The sequence below is a fragment of the Zonotrichia albicollis genome, chromosome 1, assembly GCF_047830755.1.
Source record: "Zonotrichia albicollis isolate bZonAlb1 chromosome 1, bZonAlb1.hap1, whole genome shotgun sequence".
NCBI lineage: Eukaryota > Metazoa > Chordata > Aves > Passeriformes > Passerellidae > Zonotrichia > Zonotrichia albicollis.
In genome coordinates, this window is record NC_133819.1 from 118222480 (window position 1) to 118248961 (window position 26482).

Here is a 26482-nt window from a genome sequence, read left to right on the forward strand (position 1 = left end):
CTTACATAACTATTTGAGGGCATTTGATAGAATCCAAGGGCTATTTAAGTTGGAAGGAGAGATGGAGATCACTTTGTCTGACTCCCTGCTCAAAGCAGGGATGACTTCAATCTCAAAGCAGGGATGACTTCAATCTTATACCAGCTTGCTTAAAGACCATGTTTTCATGCTGCCACATATTTAAAAAGAGAGATAAGTAACTATTTTTTTCTTGCTTAGTACTTACCAGATATCCTGTTGTCATAAACACCTCAACAAAAATTCTCTCTAGTGTGTTCATTTTTATTTTAACTTACATTCCAGAATGAATAATTTGTTCAACTATTTTTTTTGACTAACAAATTATCTGCAACTAGATCATGATTGTATCTGCTTTGTTTTATTATTCAAAAATTAGGTAGAAAAATCTGCCAGCAATTTGAAGCCTGTGTTCCCCTTTGTGAGGAATTTTCATCTATTCTAACAAATTAGAAAGTCAAGCTGTGCAATTAGTCCTTAGCACAATACCTTATCTTCTCCTGCAGATTCTATCACTTCATACAGAACATTCTTTGGTTCAAAAAAACCTCCTAGTCAGAAGGAAGATAAAGCCAAGTGACATTCAGAAGTAAATCAAATTCTAGCAAAGCATCCTTATGCATGTCCAAATTTAGCTTTTCCATCTATTTAGTACTAGGCCAGTTCAGCCTTCATCCCATCTGATTTCTGGCCATGGCACTGCCAGGTTTTCTGCCTCCAGTTTGTTTGCATTTGTCATCAGCAATGCTGGAAGTACTGAAGCCTGGAAGTACCAAAGCTGATCTTACAATTCTGTCATTAGCCTGACATCCTGTGCTATGCAATTGAAGGAGGCTGCCTGACTTGAGTATGCAAGTGCATTTCTTTTCCTATTTGAAGTCGAGTTACTGTTGTCTTCTCCAGGATTAGTAAAAATGTGACTCTCTCTGGAAGTACAAATTGGGATAACGTGTCCTAAACTTAGGTAACCACTGGCTTTGTGAGTAGTAGGTGGAGTAGGAGTTGTGAATGCTGCATTTCTTTTTACCAGTTCTAGAAGCAAGACATTCATGCTTATAAAGCACATATTTAGCATACAACGATGTTGGGGGCTTTTTAATTTGGGGATTTTGGCTCTCACCACTGTTGTTGAAGTCCCTTCACTGAGACTTTGTTCTATTATTGTAAAAGGACTAGTGCCATCCTAACGTGAAATTTGTGTGAAATGTAGTTGAAATGCAGATGAGACCTACACACTTCAGAAAAAGAGTCATTGCATTGGAGGTCACTGAAAGTAAAAAAGTCAGGTCCTACTCCCATGAGATGATGATGTCCAGAAATAAAAGCAGATTGTTTCAGTTCCTTGTTTTTTCTCATAGCTAAGGCGCTGTACAAGTACAAATCCTCAGAGAGGCAGATTACATGGCTATCTCAGTCCTCCTTTCTATGAAGAGATTTTGGGCTATATTAAGTCCTGTGTAAGTCTAGTTAAGTGGATGGAAGGAAAATAATTCTCTCTTACAATTTTTCCTGGAGCTGAACCCATATGTTGCTATTTGTGCCAGGAACTTTCAGGCTCTCCCTATGTATTGTCAATTTTAATGCCATAGAGGAACAATTTTCCTATAGTTTTTTAAACTGTCATTCATTGTCTCAGACCATCACATTCTGACATATTGAGTTACTTTAAAAAATAGTATTTAATAATTTATGCATTTAGGTCTTTTTCTTACATTCAAGTTGCTTTCAGCTAATTAATCTTTTGGCAATTCCATATTTTTGCATTTGCCTTGCATTTGCCTTGCATTTCAAATTATTGCTACAATGCATTACCACTTAAGTGCAGACAGCAAGTATTACACAGGTGCATATATTAATTCATCTTGAGATGTAAAACAAACACTGGTCAAATCTAGTGGACTTGGCTGCAGAAATTAATTTTATTCAGGCTGTTCAGTTTCCAACACTGTAAAACCTGTAAATACTTAGAAAGATGAAGTAGGAGTTACATCACCACACTGCTGAATGCACATTTTGCTCAATACTACTCCTTGTTCTGTATGGATTTCTCTATATATATCATCACACAAGACAGTTCATTGTATCTCAGTTACTTTATTTAATGACCTAAAAATGCCCTTATGCCTCCACTTCAAACAACACTAGTTCAGATGTTAAATAAGTATTTGTACAGTATAGCAATTCTCATCATGTCACAGCAGTGTGGGGACAAAAGTCTTTGTAGTGCCTAAGCCATCTCTGATTAACGAGCTCTGCTGTTTTAGCACAAGACGATTGTCACTGTATGCTTTGAGCTCCTGCTGTATTCCTTCCTAGACCTTACAGATCTCTTGAATTTTAACACATTAAACACAAGATTTTCACGTGGATAGAAAGGTGGGGAGAGAGATGTGTCTAAAATAAACCTATTTTGCCAATAACTTTCCAAGTTTTCACTTCTAATCTTCATTCTTTTAATATGAACAGCTTTTCCCCTTCACAGCATGTTTTTTCCTCTTTCTCTTCATCTGTGAAGTCACAGTTCTTTGTGTGTCGTGCTGGGCTTGTAATAATCTTATAATGGTAGACAAAATTTAATTGTGGCTTAAGTTAGCCAAAGACTGATCTTCTGGCACTTTGCATAATAAAGTAGAAGCATCAGAGTCCAACAGCAAAGGTCAGAAAGCCATGTTAAAATAATGATGCAAGTGAAGCATGTAAGAAATGGTCACTTCTCAGTACACAGGATGTTTGCTACTGACCACTGCATTCAAAGACGCCAATAATCCTGGAAACCTGAAGTGCTGCAGTGAACACAGCCTTCATGTCCAGTGAAACCCAGACATTTTTTTAATATAAGGCTAGTTGGTTTCTGCTCTGAGGATGTAGTTTGTTGGCCTCCAGACAGGACTTTTGATTTTATGGCATACCAATGAGTGTAAAGAAACACTCTTTGTCCTGCCTTATCCAACACCAGAGCTGTGTACTGCAGTTTGTGTATGTGCATGCACGTAGCAATTTAGAAATTCCCCCAGCCAGTGCTCTGAATTGAAATGCAATTACTTCTCAATAGCATGCAGAAATCTTCCAAAACCTTCCAAACAGCAGAAGGTTTGACCTTGCCTGCTATTTCTTTGATGAAAGCCAAGACAGAGGGCTATGGTCTACCAAGACCCAGCTGAGTGGCTTATGACACAAATCACCAAACTGGATTCAAAACTGATCTGAAGGTCAGGTTTGCACTCCAGGGTACCTAATACTGCCTCACCTAACAGGTCACTTTCCCCAAGGCTGTCTCAAGGTAGTGAAACAAGAAATAGGGTGGATGGCTGTTTCCTGGCTGTATTCTTTCTTTCTTTGATATTTGTGTCACATGCAGGTGTCCTCAATTGTGATTACAGTCACTCTTAAGGAATAAACCATATTCCCCCTTTGTGACAGTGATGAATCATCGCAGGAGTGGTCTTTAGTGTTCAATAGGGCTTTGATTCAAATTTCACAATCATTGCACTGAGCAGCAGTAACAAGAGGGAACTACCGAGATCACCAAACAGGAATTTGTCTCTGGAGTTTCATTGGCAATAACTTGACAGAAGTTTTGACCAACAAAGGACATTAGGAGAACAATTAAATTTCTTTAAGTTATCTTCAATTTATCATAATCCAGACAAAATTTGAAGCTAGTATTTCTGTGAGGAGGGAAATAGGAAAGGAAATCAATGATGCTTGGCTTTAGAACACTTTGATCAGATAGTGGTACAGATAAAAAAATATTTGAAAAAATCTTCAAATAAGGGAAAATTGTATAAGATTCTCTTAGAAAATTGTCAAAGGTATATTTGCTAATGCTACAGGATAGCATTAACGTTTAGATGAAATCAGAAAATTAATCTAGCAGGTTTGTTTGGAGATTATTCCACTTCAAAATCTAGAATGAGATGCCAATTTATGAAAAACTGTGGCTGCTAAGAACTATATGAAGCTTTTTGATCTTTAACATAAGCAATAGATTTTAAAAGTCTTTTTTCTTTCCTCCTACTGTAATTTTGTCGGTTCTAGAAACCTAATGTTAGTTCAATTATAGCAGCAAATTATTTGTCTTTTGGCATTATCTTATACAATCAAATATTTTTCATGTTGTGCTTCAGAAGGAAGAGCTATAATATTAAAAAATGGTCAAAAGTGAAGAAGAATATAGATCTTAAAGGAAAAAAAATGCAGTCCAATAATATGCCAAAGGTGTAATATTTTTATATGCTTTTTTTTTCCAAATCTTACTGAAAAATATGAGTCTTTAGAGCTGATAAAAGTTTTCAAGTCAGTACAATTTTTTTTCTGGAACTATGTGGTAATTTCAGGATAGCATTATTACAGTGGAATAGATTTCCAAAATGGAAGTATGTTTGTTTCAATAATTTTAATCTGGGAGTCAAAATGCTTAATAATCTATTTCATTATGAGTGGTAGGAAGCATTGATTTCTGCCTTAGTTATTAGTATTTCTTGCTTTTTGAAGTTTGAATTCAAGTGTAGGTAATGGAACAGTATCTCAGAGCATCATGGCCTGGCTTAATGGGCATAATTTAATATTTATTATGGTCAAACTGGGCATCTGAACAGAACCCAGGCAGTCCTTGAGTGTTTGGAGATTTCACCAAGCCCTCTGCCCTGAAAACTTGATGTCTCCTTCACCAGGCCAGACTGGACTGGAGTCTGCAGGCTGGAGCAAGGAACTGACTCTTCTTTCCTTGCTTAAACACATTTGTACTCTGAAACCCGAGGTAAATGTGATCCCTTTGTCTGAATAAGTACTTCCAGTGGAACTCTTCATGAGTCATGGGAAAGATGTAGGGTATAAGATGCCTGGCATAGTGAGTATAAGATAAAACTCTTCTTTCCATAGAGTTTCTGAACATAATATTGCTGCTACTTGAAAATTTAGAGTGAATGAGAATTCTCGTTGTAAAAAGCTGAAAAACACTCAGCCTTTCTGTAGAAATCTGTAGTGTAAGGTTAAGTCTGCCTGTGCTATAAATATTCTATGATTCTATTATGTCTCCACCGGTGTTTATAACAGGTCATATTAATAGAAAGACAGAGTTCTGTCATTGTCTGCTGAAGTCAGAACAGATAAAATCCTCAGTGACAGAAGCTATGCAAAGAAAACCATACACAGGCTCATGTATTCACTGGCTTGTACAAGGACAAGCCAAAAAAACCTTAGCACAAGACCCTAAGTGTAGATTTAACAGTTTATTTCTCGAAAAATGACTGCAGATTCAAAAGTTACTCATTCAATTGTTTGGCTTCTCCTCAGCTTTTCATGTTGAGAAAAGTGAGCAGAGAGCTGAGCCCAGTTGCTGGAGCAGTGTAACTGGCTGTGGTTCTGTGCACATCTGCAGAGAAATGATGATCTGTGGCAGCTGAGAATCTCTCCTTCTTTCCCTTCCCCTGTTAGAAAGAAACCTACCTAAAGGCAGACATTTTTTGCATATTTATGTCCAGAAGTTAAAGAATAGTAAAAAATTAGGGAAATACTTAGATTTTGGATTTTTGCAAAAGCCTTGTCATTATCTTCCCCAGGATATGGAAATTGAATTAAAGGGGATATCCTAGGCTGGGTCCTTGAAGATGGATAACTGCACCTTTAGTAGTGTCCTACCAGACGACAAGTGATTTTCTCAGAATATAAAAGCAGGATGTTCCTGTGCTGTAATCACAAGAGTTCATGTGTCCAAAGGCATGTTGCAGCTTCCCAAAGAAGAGTCCCTGTTAGTAACTCCAGAAGAGTAACTCAAGCTTATTTCCATATTGACAATATGAGCTATATAAACGTGGGTTAACCTACAGAAGGGGGTCTACAAATCTGGTCTGTGAAGGAAATAGAGACCTCCTCCCAGTAGGAGTGATTGAACTGTTCCTAAAGTAAGACAACTTCAAGTTCTAATGATCTTCAGCACTGCAACATGCCTAAATATCAGAATTTAGTAGATGCTTTAAAATGCAATTGGATATTCTGTTTCCTAAACATATGTAGCAAAAAACTTTCTTGGTTTCAAGGCCACTACTCATATGAGACATCAAACTGCATATATACACAAGTATTGGAATGAAATAATTTGCAATATATACACATAAAAAGCATACAATTTTTTTTCAATAAAGGCTGCCTCTAAAGTTCCCAAATCTGTTTACCTTGCTAGCTTTTCCTTCAGCATTAGGATGTGCTTCATGTAAGAGACCTGTGTTGGAACATGAAGCCACAGCTAACGAAGAGCATTTAGAATCCATTGAAAGAAGGTCAGTTTGAATCATTCCAGAAATGCTCATGCTATCTGTCTCCAGCAGCTGTTGTGATATGTAGAGTGAGTACCCTCTGAGCTGCCAGTGAGGGAGCCTTTGAAATTAAAGGAGATGAGAAGAGGGATTGACTCATTTTATATTAAAAAAGGCAGATAAACAGACTTCTCTCTCTCCAAGAGAAGGCCTATGTTCATTGTGTGTCTATCATCTCTAGGGAGTTGACTGGAACAAGGAAAAAGCAAAGGATAGCAGGCTGCAGACTCACATTTTTCACTTGAAAACTGGAATTAACTGCTTAGTAGAATTGATCAGCCCAGCCATGTTTATCAGTTGGATGCTTTGAGGCTTTTGGCTCCAAGTAAAGGACAAGCTGCATATATTAAATGGAAAGTCTTTTTTAATGCCAGTTATTACATTTTAATAAAGATCTCACCAAGTTGCTGATAAGAACTAGAAAGAAAGAAAATACTCTTTTAGTCCCAGCAAGGAAATGTGAAAGTTTATTGCAGTAAGTCTTAGTGGTAGATAGTAAAAAAACCTAGAGCTAACATCAGTCATGCTCAAACCTTCCCACTAACATGTGCACAAATAGATCATGTTATATGTTGAATGTTTTTTTCTCTCATAAAATATGAACCTGGTCTAATGTACTTGCACTAAATTACATTATCCCTGTCCTTCATAATTTCATAAAATTTCAGGAATGATCCATCTGTAATATGTGTAGCTTTTTTTACAACTCCAAAAGCTTTCTCCTTTTTAGCATGGGAAACAAGTGAATGCTTCCTGAAGAGAGTATTTACTTACAGGTAATTTCTTGCTGTGACAAATATACACAGTGATTATGCAAAAATAGAAAGGAGATTGCATATACAAGACTAGATTAGAAATAGACAGGAATAGTGACAGTTCAGTGAGAGCTTTGTGACAACAGAGTTGAAATAGGTGCTATTTTGTCTGAGATGTGGGGTGGCAATGGAGGTACATGTGTATAGGGAGATGGAGGCAGAGCAGGAGGAGTCATCATTCTGATATGACTGCACACAGTGGCATAGATTATCCCCTGAGCACAGCTGGACAAGGACTTGGCTCTCTCTAGGAAAAGACTCATGCTGGAGCCTTCACTAATGACTGCAGAACTGAAATTCCTATCTCCAGGGAAGGCAGCTGTGGCAGGGTAAGATCAGCTGTGCCTTTACACCCCTGGCTCACAGCCCTGTCTTTAGCACATGCCTTCAAGGACGTGCTGTGGAACTGCCTGTGGGTCCCTGACTGCTGCTGTGGAGCGCCCAGCAGCTCTGCTCACACAGGTGCAGGAGACAGCTCTTGGCAGGATTCTGTGCTCATTACGCTCCTCTAAGCAAGGTAATTTCTGGCGCAAGTTTTTAACAAAAAAGCTGCTGTCAGAAACATTTTAAAATTCTGCAGAAAGGCAATGATTTTTAGGAATATTTGCCTACTTGTTGTTTGACTTATGTGCAGAAAACTAGGACTTTTCTGCACACATAACAATTTTCTTTAAATCCTCATGTATTATTATCTCCTCCTCAACAAAGGAACTTAGGAATTCCTCAAATCTTTTATGGTCATACATATTTGTATGGCTATACATGCTTGTAGGGCAAATATGTGTATGATCAACATGGTCAAAAGAGACTACAATGCTTTCAGTAAGTTTGAGGTGAAGTCCCAGCTGATGCAAATAGAAATTTTACCATTGTCTTGATGGAGGCTGTAATTCCATCCCTATTAAGCCATGGCAGAAAGTGATTTTCCACTTCAAGAGAGATTTCTAGGCTTGCACAAAATGTCCCTCAATGTCTGAGCATTTTTTGGAAATTCTGTACATCAATAAGAACACTTGCCTAGTGATCTTGAAGAACTCCATTCTGTTCTCAAATACTTTTGTGTCTCTTCTTAACCATGTGGAACCTTAAAATTAAACAAGCATTCCTGAATAGCAGGAGTTTCTTGATGTAAAAATGTCAACCTCAAACACCGCAGTCTTCCAAGGAATGTTGAAAACACCAAGAGAAATATTCAGCCTATTTCCTTCTCCCCTCATCTCTATCCCTTGCCCCCACTAAGCTTTGGTTTCAGCAAATGGACATTTTCTGAGGAAAAAAGTATTTCAGTGGAAATTCATCCAGTAGTTCTACTTCCCTATAATTCAAAACTTCCTCTTATTAGATGAGGATGTTTTTTTCATCCCTTTCTGGTAGACATATTAGACCATTAGACCATTTGAATGTAATTCTGATTTTCAGTCTGAGCACACTCCCACTGTTACAAACTGTTTGCAGTGGAATCAGTTTAAAGAAAGGCCAAAGGGTAATAAAAATAATTTCCATTTCAGAGGAGGCTTTCTGACCAACTCCAATCTACATGCAATAAAAATGCAGCAAAGAAACAACACAGCTAACACAAGTATAATTCCAATGCAAATATTCTTCAAATAGCAGATACATTTGGAAGGTCATTAGATTGACAGTTTTTCAGAAGAAAGACAGAAGTATGAATATATATATGATGAGCAAAGTCCTTGATGGCTGTGTAAGAATTACAGAGGAAAACAGCAGAAATTTCCATGAACTGAAAATAGAATGCAAGCTTGCCTAGGCTTATAGGGTTAAGATAAATTTTATTCTTCTATTTCCCAAGAGAATTTAGGATTTAGCATTTTTGAATTAGTAAGTGTGCTCAGTAGCATATATGCCCAGTGTCTGGAAGAAATGGTTTCCTGTGGTGTGGTGGGAATGTTTATGTAAATGGATACCTGTAGTTGCTACAGAGGGTCCTAGTCCAACTTCTGTGTGAAGTTTTCTGAAGAGTCCCACTGACAATCCAAACTTTGTTTGGTGTCCCTCAGAAATACAGAGAACCTGAGTTGAATTCTGAGGAAACAATATCTCCTCAGTATAACACAGACAGCATTAAACTCCTTGTGATGGTCCTTGCCTTTATCACATAATTTATCAATCTCATTGCCAAGTGCAAGGGAAGCTGCAAGGAGATGGTCCTAAAGAGATAAGGATTCCTGAATCTGCAGTGGAACTGAAATTAATTAATTGGTACAGATAAAGCTTCTGACTTAATTAATCACTGTAACTGGGCTTCCTGTTAGCATTGGAGACAATATCTACCAATCATTCTCTCTAAAAAAACAAAAAATTAACTTTTGCATTCAAAACCAACCAGGCAAACTTCAGTTTCTGTTGCTGGCCACTGTCTTTGCTTAAACTGAGTCCATGATCACTGCAGTGTGGGGACTGTAGTCATTTACCACTGGGTGTGAAAGAGTTTTTGGAACAACTTTTCACACATAAATAAATTAATGAATAAATAAATAAATAAATAAATGCATACATACTTTGGCCTCAAGAGCTGTGTCTTATCAAAAGTGAGATCAGCTTGGTTTTCCTGTAAGATTCTAGCTTATTTTTAGAGCGTATCACCGCACATATTCCTATCTGACATGGATATGTGTGTTCAAAGGATTTTCTCATCATTTAATATTTGCCGCCCATGGAAGAAGGACAGCAAATACTGGAGGAGTTCAACCACAGCCATCAAATCAGCTAGCCATTATCTACTTGTTCCACTTTCCAACCTCCCAGCTATTTCTCTACCTTTGATACTGCTTTCTCCTCTAAATATTAAAAGAAAAATAAAGCTGTGAGGCAAACCAGGTGTGCAAGGTGTGCATTCTATGATGCTGAGCTCTTATGGCTAACAGTGTTAGGTATTCAAACACACAAAATATAATTAACTATTCAAGAAATTTCCCCCCTCCAATTTGTTATACATGCCTGAATGAATGTTAATGGGGTCACACAGCTCTTTGAACTGCTGCTGACAGAACAATAAAGAGTTCCTGTGGTTTTCAAGAAACAGCACAGTATAATTTTGCTTGCTTTGCAAGGGCATTTCTTAATGATATCATTATACCCTCTAAACTCCTGGTCCACTCTCAGAAACTCACAACACTTCAAATGACAAGTTACCTTCTCTTCTCCCTGGGAGAATTGAATCTCAATTATAATTTATAATGTGTTACTTACTCAGTGAATATTCCTTTCCTGTGCCTCTGAGAGGTGCCAGCTATGGTATTTTAATGAAGCACCCCTGTTTTATAGCCTCTCTACTCCGAAACTGGAACAACAGCGTTTAAAGAGCTAGACCCTTTACACACTTTCCTGAGTGAGGAAGGCAAATACATTCCATTTGAACTGTCTTAAAAGACAATGAAAATAACTTAGATTTGTCTTTATTACAGAGGTGTTACACCTGAACAGTATTGCCTGAGAATGTATAAATAACTTTACCACTAAATTCCTGCTGTCTGTGATAAAATTAATTCAAATGTTTAAACTATTTTATTTTGACTGCTTGCACTCCTTTGAGCTCACTTATTTTGCAAAGATATTCTAGGCAAACTAGCTGAAGAATGTTTGTTAAACTAACAAAATAAGTGAACATTTTTATTAGCTTGAGTAAATTTGTTTGGTATCTACTTCTAAGGATTGCCCAGCTTTGTGTATACAGAGGGAAAAAAGAGAAAAAAACAACCCTTTGTAGTAATGCATTCCTTTTCTTTGAAGCCTGTGCAGAAAGTACATCTGTAAGATACCAGGTTTAGAGAGAGTGAAAGAAAAAATCAGGAAGGAAATAAGTTTGCATGCTTAAAGGAGACTTTGCAAATTAGTAATCTTTGATGATTTTTTTTTTAATTGGAAGTTTTACATAGTACAAATTCTGTAATAACATCAGAACATGATTTTCAGAAATTAGCTGTCAGCAGCAGAGTGTGTTATTGGACACTTACATTGTTGAAAATAAATACATGAATTAAAGGCACTTCTGAGCAGTTTGCTGTCAGGCTGCAGTTTACCCTCAGAGCAGTACCTCAGATCTGAGTCTGCCCAAATTGCCCTGGACTGGCCAGTAAATATCCATGCCTCTGGCATAAACAGGGGCAAGCAATCAAGGATTTCAGTGCAGTGAATGCTCAATTATGTCACCAGCAAAACAAAGCTGATTGTGGTAACCACAGGCAAGAATCATTGTCTCCTTTGTTTGGGATATTTGTATATTTGGGACGTGGTGTCCAAGCCCAGAGAGGCAAGCCCATGCCACCTCTCCCCAGACCCTGGAGGCTCTGTTTTCAAGGCAGGCCTCTTTGATCTGGGCTGGTTGGCACACTGTAAGAAGATGTGAAATAACTCTTGGCAGGAACATTTCACTAACAATGAAACATCTGTCGATTTCTGTGTAGATTACATCCTTTTGAGAAACCTGCCACCTCAGTAGGGACAGATTTGGAAGATGTGATACAGGTGAAGGCTTTCATCCCTTCTGATTTCTTTGCCATTCAGCTGTTGTTGCATGTGAAGCAGATCTTGCGTCCTTTAAAAGATTCAAAATGCTGTTTGAACATGATAAAATGCAGCAAACCATCAACTTGAAAATTATTTGTCATTTTTTTTTAATCTACCTTTTTGTACTTTCAGTCATGAGCTGACTTTTCCCTTGCATTTCTACAATCATTAAAGCACAGCAGAGCTTCACAAACTGGAGTGTTGTTACACTGCCACGATGGGACATTTTGTGAAGCAGAACAGCTAATGCTGTCTCTCTTTTTGTTAGTTGAGTTTTGGGGGATTTTTTGGTTGGTTAGTTGGGCAGGTTTTTTGTTCAGTGTCAGAATGATGTAAATTAGCTCCACAGCAACACATCAAACATAAGTTTCCTGTTGGGAAGTGGTTTATCAACTAACTGAAGATCTGATTCTGTTCAAAATGGTTGAAATGAGCAAACAAACAGCCACTATCTATCCCTGATCTCCCCCTAAAGAGGCAAAAAACTAATCCTGGAATGAAATAAAAATGTCTGAGCCAATGCTATGTAAGCTAACAGGAAATCATTAGATATATACTGCCCACCCTTTCCAAGCTACACATTTCATTTGGAAACAAATCTGTACTTGGAGACATCAGTAATTATTTCCATTTATTTTCCGCTTCAGCGATATGTAAAGCTGCAGTTTTGATATAGCTTGCCAAATGCCTCTGTTGATTTACATGAAAGGTTCACAGGAGACAGAAATATTTGCCTGAAGGATAAAAATAAACATATTCAAGCAAACAAGATGCTAGTAAAAATGTAGTAAATTCTGAAATTCAGTGGAAAACTGACAGTGTTTCTCCCCGTGCTTATTTAAGCATGACCATGGCAGAGTTTGGTGGATCAAAAGCATGGAGCATTCAGTCATCCCCACTGATCCATCACTGCTCCTTAGAGGCACTGTGACTCTTTTGCAGAGGACACAGTGAAGGCCTGGTGGGTGAGGGCAGGAGCTGCTGAGCTGAAGGTCTATTTATCCTTTGGTAATGCTGGAGTGAGCACTGCTGATGGTAAGAGCAGGGAGGGGAGAACCACAGAGCCTTTTTCTCCATTCTCCTGAGCAGCCCCACACACACCCCCGGTGTCCTGGTGTCAGGGAAATCAGAGACTGTGACCATGAGGTGAAAGGTGGACTGCAGCACTATTACTCCTCTGACCAAAAACCAGGAACAGCAAAAGATCCCTGAGCTCCCCAGCTGGAGCTGTGCTCTGGCAGAAAACCACACTGTTTTCCCCAGTGCTTTTCAACTTTGCAGGAGTTCTGCACAAAGCACAGGAATCAAAGGGGAGAGAGTTTCACCCAGAGCCCTCGTGCTACTGCTGCTTTCTACCTGGCTTTCTTTGAGGAGTGCATGGAAAGCTCACAGCAGGTCCTCTCCTCCAGGTGGGCAAGAGACTGCCAGTCAAAGCAGCTGCTTCATAATATGCTTACTGTCTCCCTCTGAAAACATCCAAAAACTCCACAACACTCCTCCTCTCTTTTATCTCCTTAGCCCCATGGATTTTTTTTAGCAGATATGGCTGTGCAAAAAAAGATTTAAAACCCTTACTTTGCATTTGCAGTCTAGGTTTTGAGTCTTTGAGGTGCTTGCAGTTAATGCCTTCAAGATTTTGTTGGCTGCATGAACGCTGGAAAAAAATCCATTTCCATTTAAATAAAAGCCAGGCTTTCATGCAATGTCACAGGACCTTAATGCTCAGCTTTAAGAGAATCTTTGAAAATCACAAAGTTCATTGCCAGTGCTGGTTCTGTGTCTCCACAGAATTTGTTTTATACACATCCTCCCTCCCTTGCAGGGCACACTTGTGAGCTGGCTGCTGCTGCTGGCCTCACAGAAGAGACAGCTGCATTGGATATTGTTGTGATCTGTGGGATGGGATGGTGGTTTGGTTGGATGGAGGAGGAGGAGAGATGGATGGAGAGGCACAACCTCTCTCAGCCAAATAACACAAGGCATCCATTGCCCTAAGCAAGGTTTCATGATCAGCTCCATCACTTCCCTCATCACCAAATTCACATCAGCGTCTTTTCTAATTGGAAATGCTGTTTATTTTCAGCTAAAGTAGCTCATTACAAAAGACATCCTGCTTTGGATGTAGTCAAAAGGATTCTGGTGTACAAGATGTACAAAGACCCTCAATGCTTACTTTTGCAGTGACAATGAGGGTGTTTTTTCTCTCAGACTGAAAGGTTAATATTTAGGAAATAATGTTCTCCCTCTTTACATTAGAGGAACAGGGCTTACCTTGAGCATGAAGTGCTATGTTGTCATTTTTTCACACCAGCACTGAAGAATCAGACCAAAACATCAAGCTTGATTTTACTGCCACTTGCACACCTTCTGAACTTCCATGGAATGGGATAATTGAACAGGGAAGAGCCTCACATTATTGATGATTTCACTGGACAAACCACTCATCTTCTCCATTAAAAAATGGGCAAAGTTTGATTTGGAGACCATACATTCAGAAAGTTGTTCTAGTGATATTAGAGAGCCCTTACTCTTCCTGTTGAAAGACCAATTCTGACCAGAAAAGAGTGATCTGTGCTATCAGCCACAACAGCATCTTGTCTAGGAGTGCAGTAGATCCTCCACCACCTGAACTGTGTTAGTGAAGGCTTTCAGGCTTACTTGAAGTGGTGTGCTATCCCTAGCTGGATTTATTTGTCAGTTTTCAGCCACCACTTGCTGAAAATTTAGTTCAGACCTTTGCTGAACTCAGGAACTCCAGACCAGGTTTCCATTTTGCTTTATTCTAGCATGTAAAGCTCTATAGGCTGGAAAAGATGATCTTCTAGTGGTTCAGTTTCAGTTTGACTCCATAGCTTTTCAAATGCACAGTGTACTTCTCCTGCTGTAAGCTCTGTTGTACCCTGGGTTTTTTGTCCCAGTCTTTAACAATGTGAGGCTAGGAGGACAATTAGCATGTACAGCTTAAAAGGAAGCACATGTTCCTGTACCAGAACAAGGAGTTTTTGAATAGGAAAAGGTCTAAATGAGGCACCTAGCAGGGTTTTGTTATCTGTGAGGTCCTTGTACCTCCTCACACAGCTATTTTATCACAAAAAAAAGGATTAATAAGGTGTTGATCCATAACTGTATCTGCACAGTGTCTTAATGTGCTATAAATAGAGGAGAACAAAATGTCTTTTCCAAAGGTGAAAACAGGTTTAATAAAGTGGTGGAATAAGCTGCATTCTGATTGCAATGATAGATCTCAACGGGAAGAAAAAAAGGGTTCAGTGAGAGCTCTGCATCCTCCATGAGAAAGGAAGAATGGATAAACAAGCATTACTAAGGTAGCGCCCCTGGTGTAAGTGGAAAGGAAAAAAATGTTTTAATTTGAAAAACAACTGTGTGCTATCCAGAACTGGTAGTGAGTTTTTGTACTCTGCCTTGTGTTCCACCCATCAGGACTTTAAAGCCTCCTGCAAAAGAAGAGAGATTTTTGCTGACACAACAGTCTGTCAGCAGGCAGCTGGGCTTCAGGGCACTCAGTCAATGGCACGGCAATTATTTACAAAGAAGAACAAGTAACCTCTAATTCTTTGGGTCTTAGTTTCCTTCCACCTCCCCCACCTTCTTCACAAACACAGGACTAAAGAGGGGAAAATAAACCTAAAATGCTTTCTTTGTTGTTAGAGGCAGAGAGTGGGGGGATGGAAAATAATACATGTGCATTTTCTCCAGTTTTATTTTTCAAATCCTGTAAAAAAGGAAGTTCCAGGTCTAATTGTAGACTAAAAGTAAGGAAATACAGGGTCTAAATACATCTGGTTTTCCTAAAATAGATCTTACTTTTTATTCTTTGCATCCTTTTAAAGTATATTTGTAGGAACTGCAACCTGTACTTAGGCTCTCCCTGTGAGATGCAGGAGTTGGGTCATTCCCTCTGGGGGAGCAGTAAGGGAAGAGGTGCTGTAGGGGAGGAAGGTGGGATCAAAGTCCCATGGAAGTTCATTGTGGTGGGTGTAGATGTTGGCAGACGGTTCAAGCAGAGGTGAGGGGTCCAAAGATGGAGAGCTGAGCAGCCACCACTGCCAGGACACCAGTGTTTGGCGTTCCTGACCATGGAGTGCTGAGGGATGACAGTGGCAGTCTGGGAGGGAGGAGCAGGGAAGCTGAGGGGCTTAGGCAGAAAGAGGTTTGGAGCAGAAGGTTGGAAGAGCTCAGGAGACTCAGAGTTAGGTGGTGCTCTGGATAGGTTTTGAGTCAAAGGGGATGGGTGTTCTGGTATGTGCCAAGAACTTATGTGAAACTCTGATCCAAGATGGATATGTGGAGTTAGAAATAAACAGGAGCTTCAACTTTGGAGTGATAAGAGCCATGGGCTGTGGTTCAGTGGAATGGGTAAGGGGTCTCCAAGGTTGTTAGGCCAAAAGGGATAGGCAAAGTTTAACAGGTTGTGTGGGATGTCTATGGCACATGACTCAGATGTTCTTGCAGTGATCCTGGTTTGAAATGGGAAACACACATCACATCCTTTGGCAAAGGAACCTTTCTTTTTCCACATCACCAGGACCACTAGGGCCTGTCAGATGATCTACAAGGAGCCTGCATGTGCAATTAAGCATTTAGTCAACTTTAATATTTCATAATATTGCACAAAGTCTATATCTAGACCTTGCTGATCACCCTAAATATATAAAAGAGTTGTTTAAAACAGGAGGGGGGCTGTGGAGGTTACCCTCCCTTTATCACTCTCTCAATTAGCATGTGAAGCCAGAAGGATCTTAACACTACATCCGAAGGAAAATGCCATCAGTATTTTAAGTAGCTAGCTTCCTTATGAACAGTCGGGGGGGGGGGGGTTTCTCACTCCCCAGATCTTCTTCTGGCAGCAGTGCTCAGCACCAGCTGGCCTCCATCACTCCTAGGAGTGTCTTTCTAGTACCAAAAGCTCACAGGACCATATTTCACTGAATCATCACTTTTTTTCTAGCACAGTTTGTGTGTATTCATACATAACAGTTCTTTGAAAAAAGGTCAGGGCTATGATTTTGAGTAAGCTAATTGGAGTTGAAAGCAGTGTCAGCTCCAGAACAAGTTCTGAGGACAGAAGTGAGCGCGCCTCTCTGCCACAGTACCTCGCTCTCCACCAGTCAGCCTCCTAAAGAGCCCACAAATTCATAAGCCTCTTAACATAATGTAGACACTAAGGAACTGGTACTTCTTTGTATTTTATCTTTTGCTTACTGAGATTGGAAGGATTTCTGCTTTGTAATCTCAAAAACCCTAATGATTTGCTGCACGTGCTTCTGTATTCCTAAATTATTAATTTTTCTCAGCTCCTGATCTGGAGCCTTCTCTGGGTGCTGGTAACGAACAGGTTAAAACTTTAGCCTGCCCTATGTTTATTGTAGCTACAGCCATAAAAATAGGAATGGCATACTTGTTCACAGTTTAATCAATACCCTTAGCTCTTTTTCTACCTTTGGATTTTATGAATTGAATTATCAATACTACAGTACAGTTACATTCCTAAAGTTCATCAGAAAATTTGAAGACGTGTGTGGCTATTTTAATGTAGACTTAAAAATACTCCTTGTGTTACTCTATTTATTTTGCTCCTTACATCCTCCAATTCAAACCTTCAAAGTTCCCCTCCCTCCCTCACAGGAGTACTTGACTACTGGGGTCTTTCATGGAGAGCTAGGAAATTATTCTACAACATGCACACATACCCCAGACTATAGAAAAGATGGTTGCCACATGGGCTTGTATAGCTTTTGTCATGCCTTATGGCATGGGAAAGCAATTATGTTTTCTACCTTTTGGATTAAGAGTGTGAGGGGCGAAAAGCAAGACCCCTTTGGCAGGCATGTTCCAGGCTGCAGAAGCTCTTCACTGTAAATCTAGTATAAATCCCCTGTGCCTTTCTAAACACTCCTACACAGCTCATGAAATGGCACTGTTCAGCAGTAGCCACCTTCCTGACAGCAGTAATTGAGGTACAAACACCAGTCTGTTCAGATATTTTATAAATACAAACATATATCCATACATATGCACGTACATGAGGTGATGGTGGCTTCATGGATGTCTCTTCCAGCACAGATGTTCTGCTGCAGCTCCAGTGAGTTCCACACAGACTTCTCTCTGTTACTGGAATTGCTGCAGGACTGTCAGGAACTTGGATCAGCCACCTCAGTTTGGGCTCTCCAAGAGCCCAAATGCCCTGTGGGATCTGCTGTCATCTCAAAGTGGCACATCCTCACAAATACACTGGTGTGTTCCTGTCATAACATTTGCATAAATCTTATGAGAAAAATTGCACAAAGAAAACTTTCCTGTGCAGGCAAGGTTTTACCCATGGCCATGCAGAGCTTCTGTTTGTCATCAACTGTATGACAAACTGTATAATTCTTTTTTTAAAAGTTTCTAATTTTGGAAAACACCTGTGGACCATTTCTATGTATGAATGTGTGTGTGCTTTGCTTAATAAGAACTGCAAGATTTTGCCTTCTGAAGAAGCAGCACAATGGAAGTTTTACAGCTGACTTTACAATAAACTTATTCAAATATGTCTCAGACACATTTTTGGCATAGCTGCCATTATTTCCATTGAATCATAGTTTTAAAATTTTGCATACATTGAGACTAAGAATAATAAGAATAATATGCACCTAATTTTCTTCAGGCCATATACGATTCATTCAGCCGTTTACTGAATGATTTAAATTTAATTTCAAAAGTTGCAGGTATTTCATAGCATTTGATATTTTAGGCAGTCCTTTTTTCCTTCTTTGAATATTGATAAGATTCCCTACAGGGAAGGTGGTAAGATACTTTGATTCATGAGTTATATTTTGCAATAGATGCAAAAATATGAAGTAGAAACTTCCTTTTTCTTAAGTTCATAAAATCAAGAGTCATTTTCTCTAGGGCCATTTTGCCTTCCATCCACTAGCTTAAAGAATTTGTATCCATTTGAATTTTGCCAACAGCAAGAGCTGACAAGTAAATGTAACACATACACAAATTCCCAGAACTGACAACAAGGGCAAATCTTTTGCTGACTTCAGAACCAAAGATTTCAGCCTAGTAAGTAATTTTGAATTATTTGCCATTCTCATACTTCATAGTAAAGGGATTGGACACAAAAATGTGGATCCAGGAATCTGTTGGTACCATCTTTTTGAACTGCAGATACTCAGTTATGATTTCAATGGTTAATGCATTTATTACAGGAAAGAGTAGTATTTCACATCACAGAAGTTCGTGCATTTTTCCTTTGTTTGCTAATGTCTGTCTTTCTTTCTAGCTGTGATTGACATTTATGACAACTTGCAAATAAATAAACAACTTCTGAAATAATATTATTGCTATTGCAGCTGCGCATACAACTATTCAAAAGAGTGCAGAAAAAAAAGCCAAAACAAATTTAAAAAATCCACACTCCTTTATGAACTGAGAGTGAGTAGCTGTAATAAAGAGCATCAAATAAATGCTCTTCCTATTGCAATGGTTTTTTTGTTTCTCACCTCCTTACCTGTTGATGCCTGGCCAGGATAGAACAGCAGGGCAGGAGATGTGCATGAGAGGCTGAAGTTGTACAGCTGATAGTGGTTCCAGATGTCATGGGATTTCTCCCTTTTCCCTATCCCTGGTAAGTCATTCTACAGAACCTATGTGAATTTATGGGAGGGGGATATTGTTTTATCAGAAGATTGTCCCCCAGGGAAGGAAGGTAGCTTGTTGCTTAGCTTATGTTTAGTACCACAGATTTTTTGCACCTCTCTGCACCTAGGACAGCATATGAGATCCAAGGACTAAGAGGGAGCACAGATGTTGTCAGTTCCAAGGTGGGCAATAGAAGGAGCCCCCTCTCATCCTGCTTGCTGCTCCTCTGAGCCGTGCCCCTCCCTGTTTGCCAGTGCTCTTGCTGGAATAACTGCCTCTCCTCAGAGGTCTGGAGGACAGGATTAAAAAATGTAGCTCCCAAGAACACAGATGTTCTGCTTTCAGCATTCAGTTGCTGGTATTTCTACCAAATGCTCTGTCATTTCCTGGGCAGATCTCAAGAGGGTTGAGTTCTGCTCATGTAGCCTTGTTTGTGTTCAGTGCTCCTCTTCAGCTGGGCAAAATCCCTCATTTTTGCCTAGGGCTCATTAACCTGGGTTAATAAACTCTCATTATCCAAGGTTTCCTCAATCGACTGCTGAATTGATGATGAGCCTTCCAATACATGGCAACATCAGAGAGAGAGGTTTAACATCATGTAATTAAAATCCCCATTATTCTAGCATGAAGGTGACTGAACTGACACAGAGCAAACTATGCCTACTTATTCAGGAAATAATGATGCAGAGTGAAAGCACTCAGCACTTTTCCCACCAGGAGGTCTTCCTATGCCTGTGCAGGACACAGCCTAAGGAACTTCAGATGCTGGCAGAGACAAACAGGTCATTTAGAAGCGGAGACTGAGTCGGGAGAGGTACACAGTACAGCTTATCTATATTGCAAGAGAAGGGACAAAAGATAATCAACTTAAGACCTAGTTGTGAGCTAAATGAGATTGATGTGAAGGAAAGAGTGCTGCTTCAGGTGTGGTGTGGCATATCCACACAGCATCATGTGGAATTACTAAATTAGGCCATGTGTAGTCAAGGGATGCACTCTGTGATGAGGTGTAGGGATGATTTTGGTACTCTTAGACTTGTTGACTCATTTCCTTCCCTTTTACAAGTCAAATTATTTTTCTGAATATCAAGTATATGTTAACATCCTGGGCACGTGTCATCCCTGTCCTAGTGAGGTTTGAAGAAAATCTCTGTCATTGAGTTGTCCTTGAGCATGTTGATTTATAAACTACATATCTTCAAATAATGTGCCTAGGTAATACCTCTGTTGTATTTTTTTCTCTGGATTTTTAAATCTTTGTGTCCTAAGTGAAATAGAGATGGTAAAATTATTTTGAATTTATTAAATGTCCCAGGCAAAATAGTTTAAAGCAAAACAGCCGTGACAAGAAAGAAAATGAAGGTGCTTAAATATGTATTCATTATATCAGAAATTGAACTCAACGGGGGATGGGGCAATTTTCAAGTAATAATAACCAGCCTGATTAATTCAAAGTTGTGTGTTAATATTGTTACTAAAGCAAAACTTTATCCCTTATCTCTTCATGTCTGGGCAGGTGATTTCTTGTATCAACAGGGAATGATGGATTTTTAAGAGGAGATTTGAATTTATTTCCAATCAAGGTTATTTGCCAACGGGATCATGCGACTGCTCAAGTCAGTTCAACCAAGCAACTTTGCACATTAAAATATTCAGAATAATTTAAGAATAATTAGTTAGTTTGTCCAGATAACAAGTAAAGCTGTGTTAAGACTACTGGATAATATAAAAAAAGCATCCAGTCAGCAACAACTCCAACTTTAGACCACCCCTTGCTATAATGCTCTGAGACAAATGAGGGAAACAGGAACAGGATTGCTTCCCAGTTTCTGAGGTTTTCAATCAGACATGTCTGCTTAGCATTAGAACTTCATAGTGTGCAGCTCCTCGGTGTTAAACAGCCCTTACCCTCTAACATGTATTCAAGTCATATGCCTGAATCATGCTGAGGGTTTCTGGTGTCTGGACAGATTTTGATTATATACCAGCTATAGAGTTGTGAATAATAGCTGTATTTTCAGTATCATTACTAAAATCAGTAACTGAGAGAGCTTATCAGAGAATACCAGCTAGATGGATTGTGGGTGCAATCTAAGTCCCTCTGTGCTATTATGGAGAAGGTGATCTGGAAATCAAATTATAATTTCATGCCGTACGTATCACTTTTTCCATGTAAAATACGTGCCATAAGTTTAATAATTAAACTATTAAATACAGTGTTCAATTAAAATTCATCCTCAGGGTGACCATAGGATACCTGCAACAGCTTAATATGGGAGACATCTACATAATGCAGCAAAACCACATGGCAGGATGATGCAGACATTTTTTCCTGCTACACCTGGTTATACATGGTTTTTTTCTCATTAGTTTAATGGACAGTTCAGCACAATCCAACAAATATTCCACTGGCCAAAAAGACATGTATATCATTAGATGACATTCCCAGACTGTTTTGTTCAGATTCTGCAATAAAGAAGTGCTTATAATGCTCAATAAGAGTAAAATATTATCTTGAATTTTGACAGTGATTCATGCTGACGACAGCTCACATGATCTGCACAACAAAGAGTACTATCGGGTGTTCATGAGTTCACAGACCAAAAATGTTAATGACATTGAATAAGTTGTTTATTCATTGTGGCCACAAACCACACTGAATGCTTCATTACACACTTAATGACTAGAGATGAACAAATTGATTTTCTAAGTCATTGTCCCACCATTACAGTTGGAAAAGCAATTGTTGTGGGTCAAAACAAAATAGAAAACATCCAGTTCATTCTTTAACTTGCAAAAGGCTTCATGTAATTTTTGAATGTTTCTTTCTCCCTTTTCATATCACACTGAAGCTACACATATAAACAAAACTTGGAAACAATTCAGTTTGTGCATTTGCTTGATTTTTTCATCATCCTTTTTTTGGCAAGATGCTTCATCAGATAAATACAAGTAATTTCAGTCAATCTTTTGTTTCTTCAATGAATAAACCACTTTCTTAACAAATTCTGACCACATGGGTCTTGTCTCTATAGTTGAAGCAGACAGATGCTCTATCACCCCACTTGCTAGTGCCAGTCTGAAAATTTGATAATTCCTCTGGTGACAACCACCCAAGCTAAGAAAGCCCCTTGAGCTGTGTGTATATGTGTTATTTAAAATATGTTCCCATGTCAGTGTAGCTATGTAGCTTTCCTGAACAACTTTTGACTCACACAGCAAATGCTCTATGTTGCCAGAAGCTATCTTCCAAAATAAGTGTTTTTTTGTTGTTGTGATCCAGCTGTTACTGCCTGAAACAAATTGGTACCAAATCGTATCTCCTTGCAGTGTGAAAAACCAGATAGCAGTGGGTGAAAGAGTCGATGTCCTTCACTGAGGGATGCAGAGTTTCAATTTGGTCATGTGGTCTGCAAAACAATTTCTTGTTTGCCTGTCTAAAGGGTTAAATGGTCACGTAAGAGAGCTTAAGTGTTATAAAGGGCTTCCTGTGGTTTCCCAGTCTGGAGATTGTTTACTTTGCAGAATAGATGGTATTGCCAGGGCCAAGGGAGAGGAGTATTTAAGTGCTCCCTGCGGATCAGGAAACAGAGAGAGGTCCTGAGACAGAGGGCTGACCTGTGGTGAGGATATTCATGTCTAATGAGGGAAGGCTGTGTGTGTGCCCTATGTAAGCAGAGCAGACTGCACCACGTTGCTTCTCTCAACCAAGTGCTGCCACCCTCCAGCATCCCGGGAGGCTTCAGTGAGTTGCTTCCACCAAGAGGCTGAATTAAGCTTTATGGGTGTTGTGGGTTGTTGATTTTTTCCTAAACCCAAAGGGTTTCTTGGATGAGACATTCTGTTTTACAATAATAGATTTTTTTAATTACTGCTTTTTTTCTATCTTCACCTGTTGTGAAACTGTACAATAAGTGTGTTGCATAACTGTAAATGCAACAGTGGTTTCAATGGAATTTTTAGAAACTACACTTTATTACATTCCCAGGAATAAAGACAGCTACAAAAATAAAGAGCACTGGAATGAGGGATGTATTCTACCCTCTAGAAATTACTGTATGTCCTGGGTTGACTATATGATGCTTTTATCCCCAATCGTCCAGGTTTAGAGCAAGTTTGGGGAAGAATCCCCCCAAAGGAGCTCCGGTGGGAAAAGCAGATCCAATCGGCCCCTCCCCCCCTCAACTGGTCCGGGAGGAAAGAAAAATACCTCCTTGGAGAAAGGTGGAAAAAAAACCCTGTTTATTAAACAATAAGACCAAAACAGTATCAAAACAATGAGACCCCTTGCCACTCTAAAAGAGATGACAAACTGAGAAAACCCCGGGTTCAAGCAGCAGCTCACTCAGTCTCTGATCAGTCTCTCAGTGCTGGAATTGTCGCAGGCCAGGGCCGGCCCAGTGGGCCACAGCTGCAGCTGCCGGTGCTCTCCTGGGTGTTCAGTCCAGAGCAGTTCCAAGAGGTCCAAAGAAAAGGGAAAAAAACCAGTCCAGGGAACTTCTTTGCCTCAGCTAGCTAACATTAACTAAAAAGCAAAAGAAGAGCTCTCTGTCCCGCTGTCTGTCCGCAGACAACACAGTCAGGAGCAGGAATGTGGAGGAGTGAGTGCAGTGTCTGAAAACAAACTGCGCGCTTCTTCTCTCTCCCCCTTTACTCTCTGTAACACTCTTAAAGGTACAAAACTTATTATTATTCAACATAAACAGAATGAGACGATTGGGGATAAAAGCATCATATAGTCAACCCAGGACACTGTAGTTATGATCTTACAGAGTCAGTATTTCCTTTACCATTCTAGGTATATCAGTATAATAAAATTGCAAGGAATTCCTAAATATGTCATATTTTGGTAAACTGAGATAGCTTTAATACTCTTTTCAATCCTTTACTTTACACTGAGTTCTCCTAAACACTTGCCAATATCAGGAGGTGCGGAAATACTGCAGCAGATTATCACAGAATGGCAAGTGCTGAGCTTTCAAAAGGCAAGTGCTTCCAGGTGAAGTGACATGCTGTTTTCCCTTTCCTTGAAAACTGTTTTTTTACAGTTAATCATGAAAAAAAGCTGAAAAAATCTGCTTTTGTTCAACCCTTTTTCACCTTAGAAAGCCCACACGCCTCAGGCTCAGAAGTGAATCTAAAAAGGAAATGTCTACCTAATGGAAAGCAAGCAAGTGTTTTGAAAAGTCACAGTTTGTACTTGCAAATGTTCAACACCAGAGTGCTGAGCCAGGTCAGGTTCTCAGGTAGTCCGGGGAGATCTGCTGCCATTGGGTCCTGAGGCCATTGTCACTCTGTGAAATCTACTCAGCAGCTCTCAGCTCCAAGGATGACTTGCAAAATTATCTACTATACATGCAAAATAACCAATGTGATCACAAAGATCCTGAATTTATTTAAAGAAGTTTATATACCTTGTTTAAGTACTGCATGGGAATGCAGAGCTCTCACAGGATTCACTAGTGTCTAGATTCAGAGTGCATGTAAAGTTCTCCTGGCTAGCACTGAAATATTCCTGGAGCACACATGGTGTTACCCACAGGATGGTACCCTACTTGAGGCATGAAGGAGGAGGAACTGAAAGAACTTTGTATTACAAAATTTGGGATCCTGATTCATGCTCTCAGGAAGTAAAAGGCTTGGCCACCTCCACAGTAATGCCTTCTGTTATTTTTTTCCAGTGGAAAATCTCCTACAAGATCCAAAGTGTCCCAAAAGAGTATTTCAGAGAAACAAATTATTAGCTATTGACTGTGGCAATACTATCATATGCTAAAAAGGCAAAACCAGAGAAAAGGAAATCATGATGATGTGCCCTTCCCTTTTACATAACAAACCCAGGACAGCATTGCAGATGACTGGGTCCCTTCTGTTATAGTAAGAAATGTTTTGATTAAGAAACTAAACCTTGCAATTTATTCCCAAGTGGAAAGACTGGACTCCTAAGGTATAAAACATCTTCAAAATTTCCATCACTTTAGTAAATTCTTTTTTTTTTTTCATCCATAGGTTGGAGAGTTATGACTTGATTGTCATTAGAGAAGAGGCATAATTTGAGACAGAAAAAAAATCTTTCAGGAAAAAAACAAATACAGGAAGCCCTTAACTGAACACTGAGGGTCCTCTGTGAACATACCAAATTTTATCCTGGTTTTGAAGTAATTCCTTTAGCCACTGCCAGAGATAGGGTGTTGGATTTGCTGGATTTGGCTCAGCAAGGATCTTCCTATTTTTTTATGAAAGTTTTTTTTCAAAAATTGAATTTGAGCAAGAAACTGTTGAGGTCCTGAGCATTTGTCCTGTTGTTAATTACTCAGAGGCAAATAAAAGGCAATCAGAGATCACACTGGTGTCAGCAGTCATTAACACAAGCAAGTAAAGTCAAAGGATGGAAGAAAAGGAAGAAATGTTCAGATCTAGTTGTGTGACTTGTGAAATTTCCTGATCTTGTATTTCCTGCTTTCCCTGACAATAAAAAGACCAGGTAACATTCATGTACCAAACCCAAGGGCACCTGGGTCATCAATCACCTGTGCAGGCGCACCTTTAAATGTTACCAGAGCCATATGCCCTTTGAAGAGCAAAGAAGGGAGCACTAGAAGGCAATCTTAGAGAGGAAGGTAGTCTCAGAATTTTCTGAGAACATGGAGACCACTGAGACAATGGAGAGGGGTTGCAAAGATGGCAAGGCAGAGTTTTCAATGTGCACTTTGATTTAATGAAAAGTAAAGAGAAGGTGAGCAGATTCTCATGCAAATGTCCAAGATGTCAAGCCATCACAAGACTCTTCTGCCAGAAGATTTTTGATCCCTTTCATTTTGCTTGATGAATGTTCCCTCTGGTGGTTTCACATTAAGGTGACATGTCAGCTCTCCTTTGTGGGCATCTACCAGTGAATACAGTCCTTCAAGATATCACATAATCAACATTCAGTGTTAGTTCCCTTTAAATGTGTCATGGTTTGAGCCTGGCACAGAGCCAGTGCCCCCATGAAAATGCCCTCACCCTGGTGTCTGCTGTGAGATGTGACCAGGAATAAGCAAAACAGGCTCCAGCTTAAACATAAAGAACACTTTATTACCTAAACTACAGGAAAATAGGGAAAAACTATAAGGAAAAGAAAAAAAAAATTGAAAACCTTACAAAAAACCACTT

General features: G+C 39.3%; 1 protein-coding gene across 2 annotated transcripts in view; it reads left to right on the top strand.

Moving 5' to 3' along the window:
* Nucleotides 1-26482, top strand: part of CLVS1 (clavesin 1) — a 103660-nt gene that overhangs the window by 35684 nt on the left and 41494 nt on the right. The window lies entirely within an intron of this gene.